The sequence below is a fragment of the Carcharodon carcharias genome, chromosome 8, assembly GCF_017639515.1.
Source record: "Carcharodon carcharias isolate sCarCar2 chromosome 8, sCarCar2.pri, whole genome shotgun sequence".
Taxonomy (NCBI): Eukaryota; Metazoa; Chordata; class Chondrichthyes; order Lamniformes; family Lamnidae; genus Carcharodon; species Carcharodon carcharias.
In genome coordinates, this window is record NC_054474.1 from 43,541,040 (window position 1) to 43,553,379 (window position 12,340).

A 12,340-nucleotide genomic window follows, 5' to 3' on the forward strand; every position below is an offset into this window, starting at 1 on the left:
GCGACTATCAATTCCCAGAGACCATGCATGCAGGGTTCACAGCTGACCTTTCCAAAGATTGGGGTCTTGTGAATCATGAGACTTGAAGGTGCAAGTCCGAATGTTGAACTTGCTCTTGAAGTCGTTGGTTGTAAAGGCCTTTCAGCGCACTGGCATGGCACTAAGGGACAGAAAGAATGTGGCTGTGTCCCATTGCTATACCCTAATTCTCCTGGAATCTTGTGGCTATCAACGTGGTACGAGCACGTCTTCCATGTCTTAGTTCTTCATTGGTATCCTTACGTGGCAGCTGTCCCTCATCTCCCTCTTCAGGTTCTTGCCCTTCCTGCTCTTCATCACCCAAGGAGCTCTCAGCCTCCTCCATGTCTCTCTCTGGCAAGGGAACCCCTCCACCCCACTTTGAAGCGCAAGGTTGTGAAGGACGCAACAGATGACAATTATGCGGGACACCCTCTGTGGAGAGTACTGCAGAGCAGAGCAGCCCAGATATTGGAAATGCATCTTCAGGATGCCAATGATCTGCTCAATGATGGGTCATGTCGCCTTATGCGGCACATTGTATCTCTCCTCTGAGTGACTCAGAGAACAATGTACCAGGTATCATGAGCCATCATTTGAGTGGGTACCCCTTATCCCCAAACGGCCATCCCTGTAATCACTGAGGCCCTTTGAAAATGTGAGGCACATGGGACTGACTCAGGATGTACGTGTCATGGGACCTCCCAGGGTACCTGGCACAAGCGTGCATGATGTGCTTCTCATGATCACAGGCCTGCTGAATGTTGGTGGAGTGCAAACCTTTCCTGTTAATGAACATCAGGGTCTGGTGCCATGGAGTTCTCAGTGCCACATCTGTGTAATCGATTGCACCCTGTACTCCAGGGAAGCCTGGGATAACTGCAAATCCCAGGAATCTAGCAGCCTGGCTAGATTCATCAAATGTGAAGTTCACATAATGATGAGCTTTACTATAGAGGGCAACTGTCACCTCCTTGATGCATTTTTGTGCTGAGGACTGTGAGATGCTGTATATGTCCCCATAAGACCATAAGACATTAGACCATTTGGCCCATCGAGTCTGCTCCGCCATTCAATCATGGCTGATAAGTTTCTCAACCCCATTCTCCCGCCTTCTCCCTGTAACCTTTGATCCCCTTACCAATTAAGAACCTATCTATCTCGATCTTAAATACACTCAATGACCTGACCTACACAGACTTCTGTGGCAATGAATTCCATAGATTCACCACTCTCTGGCTAAAGACATTTCTCCTCATCTCAGTTCTAAAAGAGCTTCCCTTTACTCTGAGGCTGTGCCCTCGGGTCCTAGTCTCTACTACTAATGAAAACATCTTCCCCACGTCCACTCTATCCAGGCCTTTCAGTATTTTGTAAGTTTCAATCAGATCCCCCCTCATCCTTCTAAACTCCATTGAGTATAGACCCAGAGTCCTCAAACATTCCTCATATGTTTAGCCATTCATTCCTGGGATCATTCTCGTGAACCTCCTGTGGACCCTTTTCAGGCCCAGCACGTCCTTCCTGAAATACAGGGCCCAAAATTGCTCACAATATTCTAAATGTGGTCTGACCAGAGCCTTATAAAGCCTCAGCAGCACATCCCTGCTTTTATATTCTAGTCCTCTCGAAATAAATGCCAACATTGCATTTGCCTTCCTAACTACCGACTCAACCTAGCAAGTTAACCTTAAGAGAATCCTGGACTAGGACTCCCAAGTCCCTTTGCACTCCAGATTTCTGAATTCTCTCCCCATTTAGAAAATAGTCTATGCCTCTATTCTTCCTACCAAAGTGCATGACCTCACACTTCCCCACGTTGTATTCCATCTGCCACTTCTGTGCCCAATCTCCCAACCTGTCCAAATCCTTCTGCAGCCTCCCCGCCTTCTCATTACTACCTGTCCCTCCACCTATCTTTGTATCATCTGCAAACTTAGCCAGGATGCCCTCAGTTCCTTCATCTAGATCATTAATGTATAAAGTGAAAAGTTGTGGTCCCAACACTTACCCCTGCAGAACTCCACTAGTCACCGGCCGCCATCCTGAGAAGGACCCCCCTTATCCCCACTCTCTGCCTCCTGTCAGACAGCCAATCTTTTATCCATGCTAGTACCTTGCCTCTAGCACCATGGACTCTTATCTTATTGAGCAGCCTCCTATGCGGCACCTTGTCAAAGGCCTTCTGGAAGTCCACCCTGTGGATCCCTAAAATGATCTGCTGGCAAAATATATTGAGCACAGTAGTGACCTTCAGGGCCACTGGCAGGGGATGTCCTCCCAGCCCAGGGGGCATTAGATCTCCCAGCGAATGTGGCAGATATGATCCACCACATCTCTTGACAAGGACCGACATGCATGGCACTATCTTTCGCTTATCCCCAGTTAGGAAAGTCTTTTTCAGTAGACCCTTGGTTGTGCGAAGCACTTCTGTGGGATGGGTCTAACCTCCTCATCCTTTGGTTGTTACTGGGGCTTCCCTGGGCCATGGACCTGAGGCTGGGCCTCCTCTCAAAGCTGAGCTAGGCAGTACCGGGCCCTCCTCCTCCTCAATTGAATCACTGTCATCAAGAAGCTTTGAGCACAGGCTCCATTATTCAATCCTCTTTCTCCTGGGGACTAATAGATGCAACAGATTAATGAACACTGGGCAAATATAGCAGACTTCCCACTCACAAACAGAAAGCCACTGTCATGCCCTAGAGTTGCATCTTCATGATTATCCTTTTGCTGATACGGCCTTCAGCTGAGGCGTACACTCACAAACCTAAGTAACCGCAATGCCAAACCTTAGTTGACACCTCAGTCTCACAGAGATTGGAAGAGGTTTGGATGCAATAATGAAACCAAAGGCACTCCTGCAATCTCTGATCTGGTATGCTGATCAAGCTCAACTTACACTTCAGCAGTGACAGGAAGCTCTTTGACCCATTAACGGTGCCAGTTGGAGAAAGCACATTAGAGGTTTTCATTGATGATCTGGCAGATATGCAGCAGCTGTGCTTCCTATACGGTTGCCTTCATTTTCCAATCTTGCATCATCTCCACGTTAAAGCTCAATTGGAGCAACTGTATTGTGAAGCCAAGGACTCCTTCAGTCTCTCATTAAAGCACAACAAAAGGCAATGGCTCCAATTGTAGCTTTTCAAGGAAGTCTTCCTCTTTTCTCAGCTCTGACTCTATTTTAATGTTAAGACTCCAAGCAGTTTGAGGGTGTCCCCTGAAAGGAGCCCTTGAGTCCAGCCCTGGGCTCCTCATACACTGACTGAGATCCCTCCCATGCAAATTCTTTTCCAGTTTCGATTTCAAACTGCACAACAACTTTGGGCTCCCAAGATGGTGATGCTGCATTTTTATTTTGAGTCCAGCTTCGACCCTCCTCCTGTCAGCGTTCGGGTCACTCCAATTTTCCTGGAACCCATGTTGTGCAGGTTTAGCTCCCTTTTGTTATTCTCCAGCCTCCCCCAATAATACTGGATCCCATTGCAATTGTTGTGGACATTCTGGCCCTATCCTTGAAGCCATCACTGTTGATGTCCCCATGCTCAATGTGGACCTCACCCCTCCCCATCTTGAGGCTGTGTGTACAGTCATGTACAGAGGAGATCCACCCCCACCCTGCAGAGTTTTCAATGCCCCTTTCTTTATTAAGTATTCCCCATTTACAAGCTGCAGATGCCTCCCCTATCCATGAACATCGATCTGCAGCCCAGTATTAAGCCAGATAAGACCATGGGCAGCGACAAAGACCATGACCACGCCTTGCACATCAAGCTGTGCCTTATCCCAGTTGAGCAGGCCTAGCCCCTCCTTGTAATGAGACTTCTATGTGCTTGCTATGCATAGCCCTGTAGAATGGCCCTCAAAGTCCCAATAATACCTTCAATTTCTCACCCTGACTATGAGGTCCACTGAGCCGTAGGACTGTCTTTAATTCCTCACCCTGACTACTTGGCCCCAGGCCAGGGACTATGATTGTCTTTCAATGAGGTCTCCCATTCCTTCTTTACTGCTGACAACACAGCACGCCTCCCACTCCATGAGTCTCTGTGCAACCCATCGTATTTGTGCCACACTAACGTAACACCCCTCATATTCCGGAGTTGGCGTCCAACCCCTCCCATTCATACAATTCAGCAGAGGAGGACCGAGGGATTGATTAAGAAGGGGAAAATAGAGTACAAGAGTAAGCTTGCGGGGAAAATAAAAACTGACTGTAAAAGTTTCTATAGGTATGTGAAGAGAAAAACATTGGTGAAGACAAATGTAGGTCCCTTATAGTCAGAAACAGGGGAATTTATGGTGGGGAGCAAAGAAATGGCTGACCAACTAAATAATACTTTGGTTCTGTCTTTACAAAGGAGGACACAAATAACATACCAGAAATGTTGGGGAACAGGGGGTTTAGTGAGAGGGAGGAACTGAAAGAAATGAGTATTAGTAGGGAAATGGTGCTTGAGAAATTGATGGCATTGAAGGCCGATAAATCCCTAAGGCCTGATAATTTACATCCCAGAGTACTTAAGGAAGTGGCCCTAGAAATAGTGGATGCATTAGCGATCATCTTCCGAGATTCTATATTCTCTGGAACAGTTCCTACAGATGGGAGGGTAGCTATTTAAAAAGGGAGGTAGAGAGAAAACTGGGAATTATAGACCAGTCAGCCTGACATTGGTATTGGGGAAAATTCTAGAGTCCATTATAAGAGATTTAATAGCTGAGCACTTGGAAAACAGTGGCAGAATCAAACAGAGTCAGCATGGATTTAGAAAGGGAAATCATGCATGACAAATCTACTGGAATTTTTCGAGAATGTAACTAGTAGAATGGTTGAGAGTGGATGTGGTTTATTTGGACTTTCAGAGGGCTTTTGACAAAGTCCCACATAAGAGATTAGCATGAAAAATTAAAGTGCATGGGATTGGGGGTAGTGTATTGAGATGGATAGAAAACTGGTTAGCAGACAGGAAACAAAGAGTAGGAATAAATGGGTCTTTTTCCGAATGGCAGACAGTGACTAGTCAGGTACCGCAGGGATCGGTGCTGGGACCCCAGTTATTCACAATACTTATTAATGATTTAGACGAGGGAACTAAATGTAATATCTCCAAATTTGCAGATGACACAAAGCTGGGTGGGAGGGTGAGCTGTGAGGTGGATGCAGAGATACTTCAGTGTGATTTGGACAAGCTGAGTGAGTGGGCAAATACATGGCAGATGCACTATGATGTGGATAAAGGTGAGGTTATCCACTTTGGTAGCAAAAACAGGAAGGCAGATTGTTATCTGAATGGCTATAAATTGAGAGAGGGGAATGTGCAATGAGACCTGGGTGTCCTCGTACACCAGTCACTGAAGGTAAGCATGCAGGTGCAGTAGGCGGTAAAGAAGGCAAATGGTTTGTTGGCCTTCATAGCCAGAGGATTCAAGTACAGGAGCTGGGATGGATTGCTGCAATTGTACAGGGCCTTGGTGAGACCACACCTGGAATATTGTGTGCAGTTTTGGTCTCCTTTTCTGGGGAAGGATGTTCTTGCTATAGAGGGGGTGCAGCAAAGGTTTACCAGACTGATTCCTGGGATGGCAGGACTGACATATGAGGAGAGATTGAGTCGGTTAGGATTATATTCACTGGAGGTCAGAAGAATGAGAGGGAATCTCATAGAAACCTATAAAATTCTAACAGGACTAGACAGGGTAGATGCAGGAAGGATGTTCCCGATGGTGGGGGAGTCCAGAACCAGGGGTCACAGTCTGAGGATATGAGGTAGGCCATTTAGGACTGAGATGAGGAGAAATCTCTTCACCCAGAGAGTGGTGAGCCTGTGGAATTCACTACCACAGAAAGTAGTTGAGGCCAAAACATTGTATGTTTTCAAGAAGGAGTTAGAAATAGCTCTTGGAGCGAAAAGGATCAAAGGATATGGGGAGAAAGCGGGAGCAGGCTATTGAGTTGGATGATCAGCCATGATCATAATGAAAGGCGGAGCAGGCTCAAAGGGCCAAATGGCCTACTCCTGCTCCTATTTTCTATGTTTCTATGCTTCTGTTCGGTTCCCACTCACCCCCTTTTGTGTCTGCATTCTAGTCTTCCATATTGGGCTGCAGCTTCCCCACCCTCAGTCTCCTCTCTACCTGCCATTGCCTCCCCCACCCCTCTCCAACCCACCATTGCCCATTGTGCCTCGTGCCTCAGTATTCTGGCACCTCCCCCTTCAGTCACAAGACTATTGTCTGTCTCATAGTGCAGCCCTGCCTGACCCCCACAGAAGACACCCTCCCAGAGTACAAAAGAAGCCAATGAGCAGACCAACCCTACACCCCTACAGTGTAGCGTCTCACTGGTAGTGGTGAGAACCCGGAACAGCGCTGTTACAGGTCGGCTTTGAGTGTTGCACTCACCTCGAAGTCACGAGCGAATTGAGGGCCGGCAGCTGCATGCCACTTATTTCCAAACATGATTTAGACTAGACTGATTTAATTTCCCACTGACGTAGCACAAGTTTGGGAGGGGGAACATAATTCTGGCGAGTAGCATATTTAATGAGCATTCACAACATGGTAACACATGCAAGCGGCATTCCTGACACTAATCAGTGGGGTACCCTACCCGCCATCAACCCGCCACGAAAGAGGTGAAGGGAAAATTCCAAACTGTTTCCCACTGGCGGGAATCTGATTTTTGGCCTCTGTCCAAACTTCGCACTCCCACCTGTCACAAAATCCACGGCAGGCAGTGGGGTGGATAATTCTGCCCATAATCTCTACAATCATGTCAAAAACCTCAACTCATTATTCATTAAAAAGTTACCCTTACCAAATTCCCCCAGCTCCTACTTGTCAAGTAAGGCAGTAAGGATATAGATTGATTTTGATTTTTTGGGGGCAGCAAGAGAAACTGACAGATCAGCATAATAAGCAGTGCACGTGGAAACACAGTTGCAAGCAGACTGGTATGGTCCCAGACTGTTGCCAGGGACAAGTTTGGAATCAGTGGCTTGAGAGTGGAATTTGGAGTGGGAACCAAAAACAATGACTTCAGACTTCCCAATATTTAATTGGAAGAAATATCTGCGCTGTTCTGGATGTTGGATAAGCAGTCTGATAATTTAGCAGCAGTGAAGGAGTCGAGAGAGGTCGTGTTAGGCAGAGCTAGGTGTCATCAGTGTACTGATGAAAACTAATGCTATGCTTTTGGATGATGTTGCCAAGAGGTAACATGTAGATGAGAAATAGGAGGGGGTCAAGGATAGACTCTTGGTCAGGGAAACCAGAGATAATGGCGTGGGAGCAGGAAAAGAAACCATTATAAATGATATTCTAGCTGTAATTAGATGTATAAGAATGGAACCAGGTGAGAGCAGGCCCAAACAACTGATGGCTGTGGAGAGACATGGGAGGACAGTGATGTCATCAACCATGTCAAATGTTACAGACAGGTTGAGAAGGATGAAGAGGGAAAGTTTGTATTAATCATAATCACATAGCATGTCATTTGTAATTTTGATAAGAGATGTTTTGGTGCTGTAGGAGGGGCTGAAGCCTGTTAGGAGGGATTCAGACATGGAGTACCAGAAAGCTAGGAATGGATTTGAGAGGCAGCATCATGTTCAAGGACTTTGGAGATTAAAGAGGGTTTGGAGATGGTGCAGTAGTTTGCAAGAAAGAGTGAAGGGTCGGTTTTTTGATGAGAGGGGTAATGGTGGCAGATTTAAAGATGGAAAGGACACCTGAAGAGAGAGAAACATTTACAATATTGGTTAACATGGGACGAGGAAGGGAAGTTGGGTGGTCAGCAATTTAATGGGAATAGGGTCAAGGAAGCAGGCGGTGGGTCTCATAGACAAGATGAGCTCTGGGAGAGCATGAGGGGAGAGAAACTAGAGAAAGATGTTTGTTCAGGGCTAGGACAGGAAGGAGCTTTACAGTAAGTTTTGCCTGTTGGGTTAGTGGAAGGGAGGGGCACGACAGAGGCAGCCGATCAGATGATCTTGCTCTTAATGACAAAAATGTTAATGAGCTCCTCACGAGTTTTGTTTGAGGTGAGGAGACAGGGAAGAAGAGTTTAAGAAACCTGTTTGGAGTAGACAAGAGGTTAATGAGCAGTTTTAGCAGACAAGAGCAGGATCCAATATATTTTAGGTGGTTCGATCGGTGGATGGTGAAACCAATTGTCCACCATATCCTTTCAAGTCTGCATCCATTGCACATGAGGAGGAGGGCTATATTGAAGGGGGTGGGGGTGGTGTTGGTGGAGGGGGGCAGTGGCCAGGGTGAGAGGGAGTAATGGTTTTATTGAGGACTAGGACACCAAAGCTGGAGGTGAGAGCGTGGTTGAGCAAATTAATAGTTGCAAAAATGGGCTAACTTTCCACCCTTATGCTGAGGATGACACATAGCTTGAGTAAAGGGAGGTTTAAACATATGACTGTGTTATAAAAACAAAATGACTGTGTTATGTTTGACTCAGGAACATGACAGAGTAATAGAAAGGAAAAGTTGCCTGAGTTACATGTTGCCTGAGGTTTATTGTGTGTCTAGAATTCTGGGACAGACTATATCCACCTATCCTGTGATAATGTTTGTGGTGGTATGCAATAAGAGGAATATATACATTATATATACATTAAATACATTAAAATGTGAAATATGTAAATGAAGTTTGGTCTGGAGAGCTTACTAACTTGCATTTATGCATAATGGATGGTCCACAATGACTGAATCTGTTGGCACAGATAATATTATTTGTGATGTAAAAGGCATGTTAAAAGGGTTTACTCATTGAGATGGTTACGTCAAGTTGATGAAACCTCTTTTCTCCTGTATCTCTGTAGATCGGAAACCTGAATGCAAAATCCGCAGACGTCATCAGTGGTCAAATGTTCCCAGCTGTCAATCTGTGAGCACATTTTGATCACAATTATGGGTATGTACATATTCATGATCAATAGCTGGAAAGTGATTTAGAAAATCTTTCAGGATGACCTTTCCTCATGAATAAATGCTGAACTTAGAGGGACCCCTAACCAATGATTCATATCCCACAAGAAAGTCTGACTTCATACAAGTGACTCAACTTCTGCAGTACTGATACCAGGAACAAAAATGATATGAAAATGCTGTCATGCTTTACTTAAGATGTGAGACTCTCCATGAATGCTGTGATTTTCCACAACTGAGGTTGACAAATGGAATATTCAGTTAGTTAAAGCCAGTCTCGATGGTGGAGATTAGAATTAGATTTCACGTGGACGAAATGAATACTCCATAGTTATATCTATTACATTTGAAGGTTTAATAAGTTAATGTGTTAAAAGCAAAATTATTTAATGAGAGAAAGTTAATGAAAAGAGTTGCAAATTAGCACTCTAACAAATAACAAAGAACCATGGCAGGCTGAAAAAACATAATAATCACCCTTTCTTCAATTAATACAATTTTGAAAGCAGCAGCTGTTTTTAATCTTATTCATGTAGCCACAATTTAAGATTCTATTAAGATTAGGTATTTAAATCAAGATCATTTTAGTTCTTTGGTAAGTGGAGCTAGCTGAAACAATTATTTCTTTAAATTAGTTAGTAGATGCATAAATCTTTTCCTGAGGTATTTTTCCACAATGATATTAATCACGTTACATAAAATGGGTAGTTGTGGGCATTTTTTATTTTACTATGTCAATTTAGTCTGATTCTAGAATCATCCTTCTAACCTTTTAAAAAGGAAAATCCAAATAAACAGGGGAAACACGAACAGCATATAGAAAGTGCATTATACATACAATTCAATTCTGATTCCAGGTATAATTAGTCATTTATCTAGTGAAAGAAGGACAAAAATCAAGATATTAAAGCACAGCATCCCACGAAGGAAAGCGCAGCATCCCACGAAGGAAACACACTGGGCCATGCTTTCGACAACTTATCTCTTGGTACACAGACAAACCTGCTCCAGGAAACATTAATTACCTTAGTCCTTTGTAACTATAAATAGTGCCTGATTAAGCAAAGGTAACACCAAGTGCATCAGGGTTTTTTGCAATAATATCAGGGGAATTGTAGGAAACAAAAAAATGTGTTCTTAGCAAACTCATTGTAGGTCAATGTTACACAATTATGGAGACCCAAAGCCTGTAGTAAACCCGACAAGCACATAGGTATTGCGCAGTCTCCAGTTCAAAGAGTTTATACAATTCTCATTGCAATCTGTAACTGGGTGAAAAGCAAACAAACCTCACTTTGATGATCTATCTCAGTACACCAGACTCATCTTGGATGTCTGTGGAAACAAATCAAATAGCAATCTTCTTGTTATCTGGCGCAGTATGCTACGCCTCTGGTTTTCTGACCAATATGTATTCATCAGGTACTGTTTCTTTGTTCTGAGATCAGCTGTTAAAATAGAGAGACATAGCTAAGCTCAAACATTTACCTAGCTAAGAAAACTAGGGGGAAAAGCAGCTGGTCTCATGTGCCCTTTAGTGTCTATATACATGATTTTTTTTCTGGGGTTTGGAAACCGATGTTGGGACCGTTTCTGGGTTCTCTACCCCATGAGGTGGGGAATAGAATAGTCACAGGCCTTGATTTTCACAAAGGCAGCCTTTGGCTAGAGGCTGGGTTAGGTGGCCAATTAGCAGCAGTGGGTAAAAGAGTGGAGGACTGAGCAAGTGCAGGCCTGATGTAAACAAACCACGGTAGCTATCACTGTGGCTGTTGTTTAACTTCAAAATGCACACTCCAGTGATCCCAAAAGGCCAAGCACTGGCAGAAAGGACAGGGTGACCCTTCACTTCCGCGTCCTTCTGGAGGCAGTGAGGCAGAGGAGGGAGGTTGTCTCTCTGGAGGGTGGCAGAAAGCTACCCTCCCAAAGGAAACTGATATGGATTGAAGTGGTTAAAATCATCAGGATGCAACTGGGTCCAGTGCAGGAAAAGGTTCAATGTTCTTATTCACTCTGGCAAGGTGGGTGTTTTGCCAGACTCTCATGACAGGCCTCTGGGAATTCAACCTCCATTAGACATTCCAGCTGAGCTGGCAGCGGGTGCATGAGAAGAGTTGTGTGCCCAGGATACTTCCTGAACCCTCAGTTTTGCTCAAAGCCATAACAGCATTTGGGACTTGCCAGCACAGATACATTCAGTTTCTACATTAATGATCATTGGCCACAGAGTCCAGCAGTGCCTTGTCTCTCTTTCTATTTTGTCCATGTAGGATAAAAGGGCTCACAATGCCCGAGAAAGAGTTCTGACAGAAGGACAAGCCTTGTCTTCACATTGTGACCCCCATGGAGGAGGGAGCCATAGCAAACATAAAGTGGCACCAGAGGATAAGTGGGAGAAGGCGAGATTGGCGTTCCAGGTGAAGAAGGTAAAAAGATATTTCAAACTGTTAATGAAGAAGGTGATGTGCACTCCACCCCATCAGACAACATGCCAAAGCCTCAGTTGCATTGGGAAGCCTCAGCATTGCAGAGGCTTCTGCTCATCATAGTTCTCCATGGTCTCTGCTTGTGTCTCCCATAGGTTCTAAAGTGGGACGACAGATTCCTGTTTCTGCACAAGGACAAGTGCAGGCAAAGGAACATCAGAGCAAGCACTGTCACAACTTACAAGTGCACCCTCTGCCAGCTCATATACAATCATCTTGGGGTCCTTACACATGATTAGATTGGGCTGCACTGGCTGGAGAACATGTCACAAATGAGCAGAAAGAGGTGAGAGAGACAGAGAGGCTGCAGGCAGTTCCCCTGAAAGGATGGACAGACATAGTCATGCTCAGCTGGGTGCAGATGCAGGGTCTGGAATTCACAATCAAGGCAGCTTTACTCAGATCAGCAGCAGCAGATATGTTCCCACATGTCAGAGATCCCTGAGGCAATGTGCGGTCATGGGCTGAGAATGGAAAAGCCTATCCAGCTCATGTCTACCTCCCTGCTTTACATCTTGCTCCTCCTCTTCCACTTCCTGTTCCTCCTCTTCCTTTGATGAGATGTAATTCCAGGATTTCACCCTCTTCAAAGTCCACACCTCTCTAGAGGGCCATGTTATGTAGAATGCAGCAGACCACCACAATGCATGAGATACTTGCAGGAGTGCACTGCAGGATGTCATCTGACCATTCCAGGCACCAGAACTGTATCTTCAGAAGCCCAATGGCCTGCTCTGTGCTGGCTCTTGTAAGCATCTCTGTGGTACCATCTTGGATTCTCATAGCAGGGTGAGTATCCATCCTTTCAAGGGATATCCCTTGACCCCTTGAATCCATGCACAGATTTTGGGAAGGTGGTGAAATGAGAAGCTGTGGCATCCTGGCCTGCTGGAGGA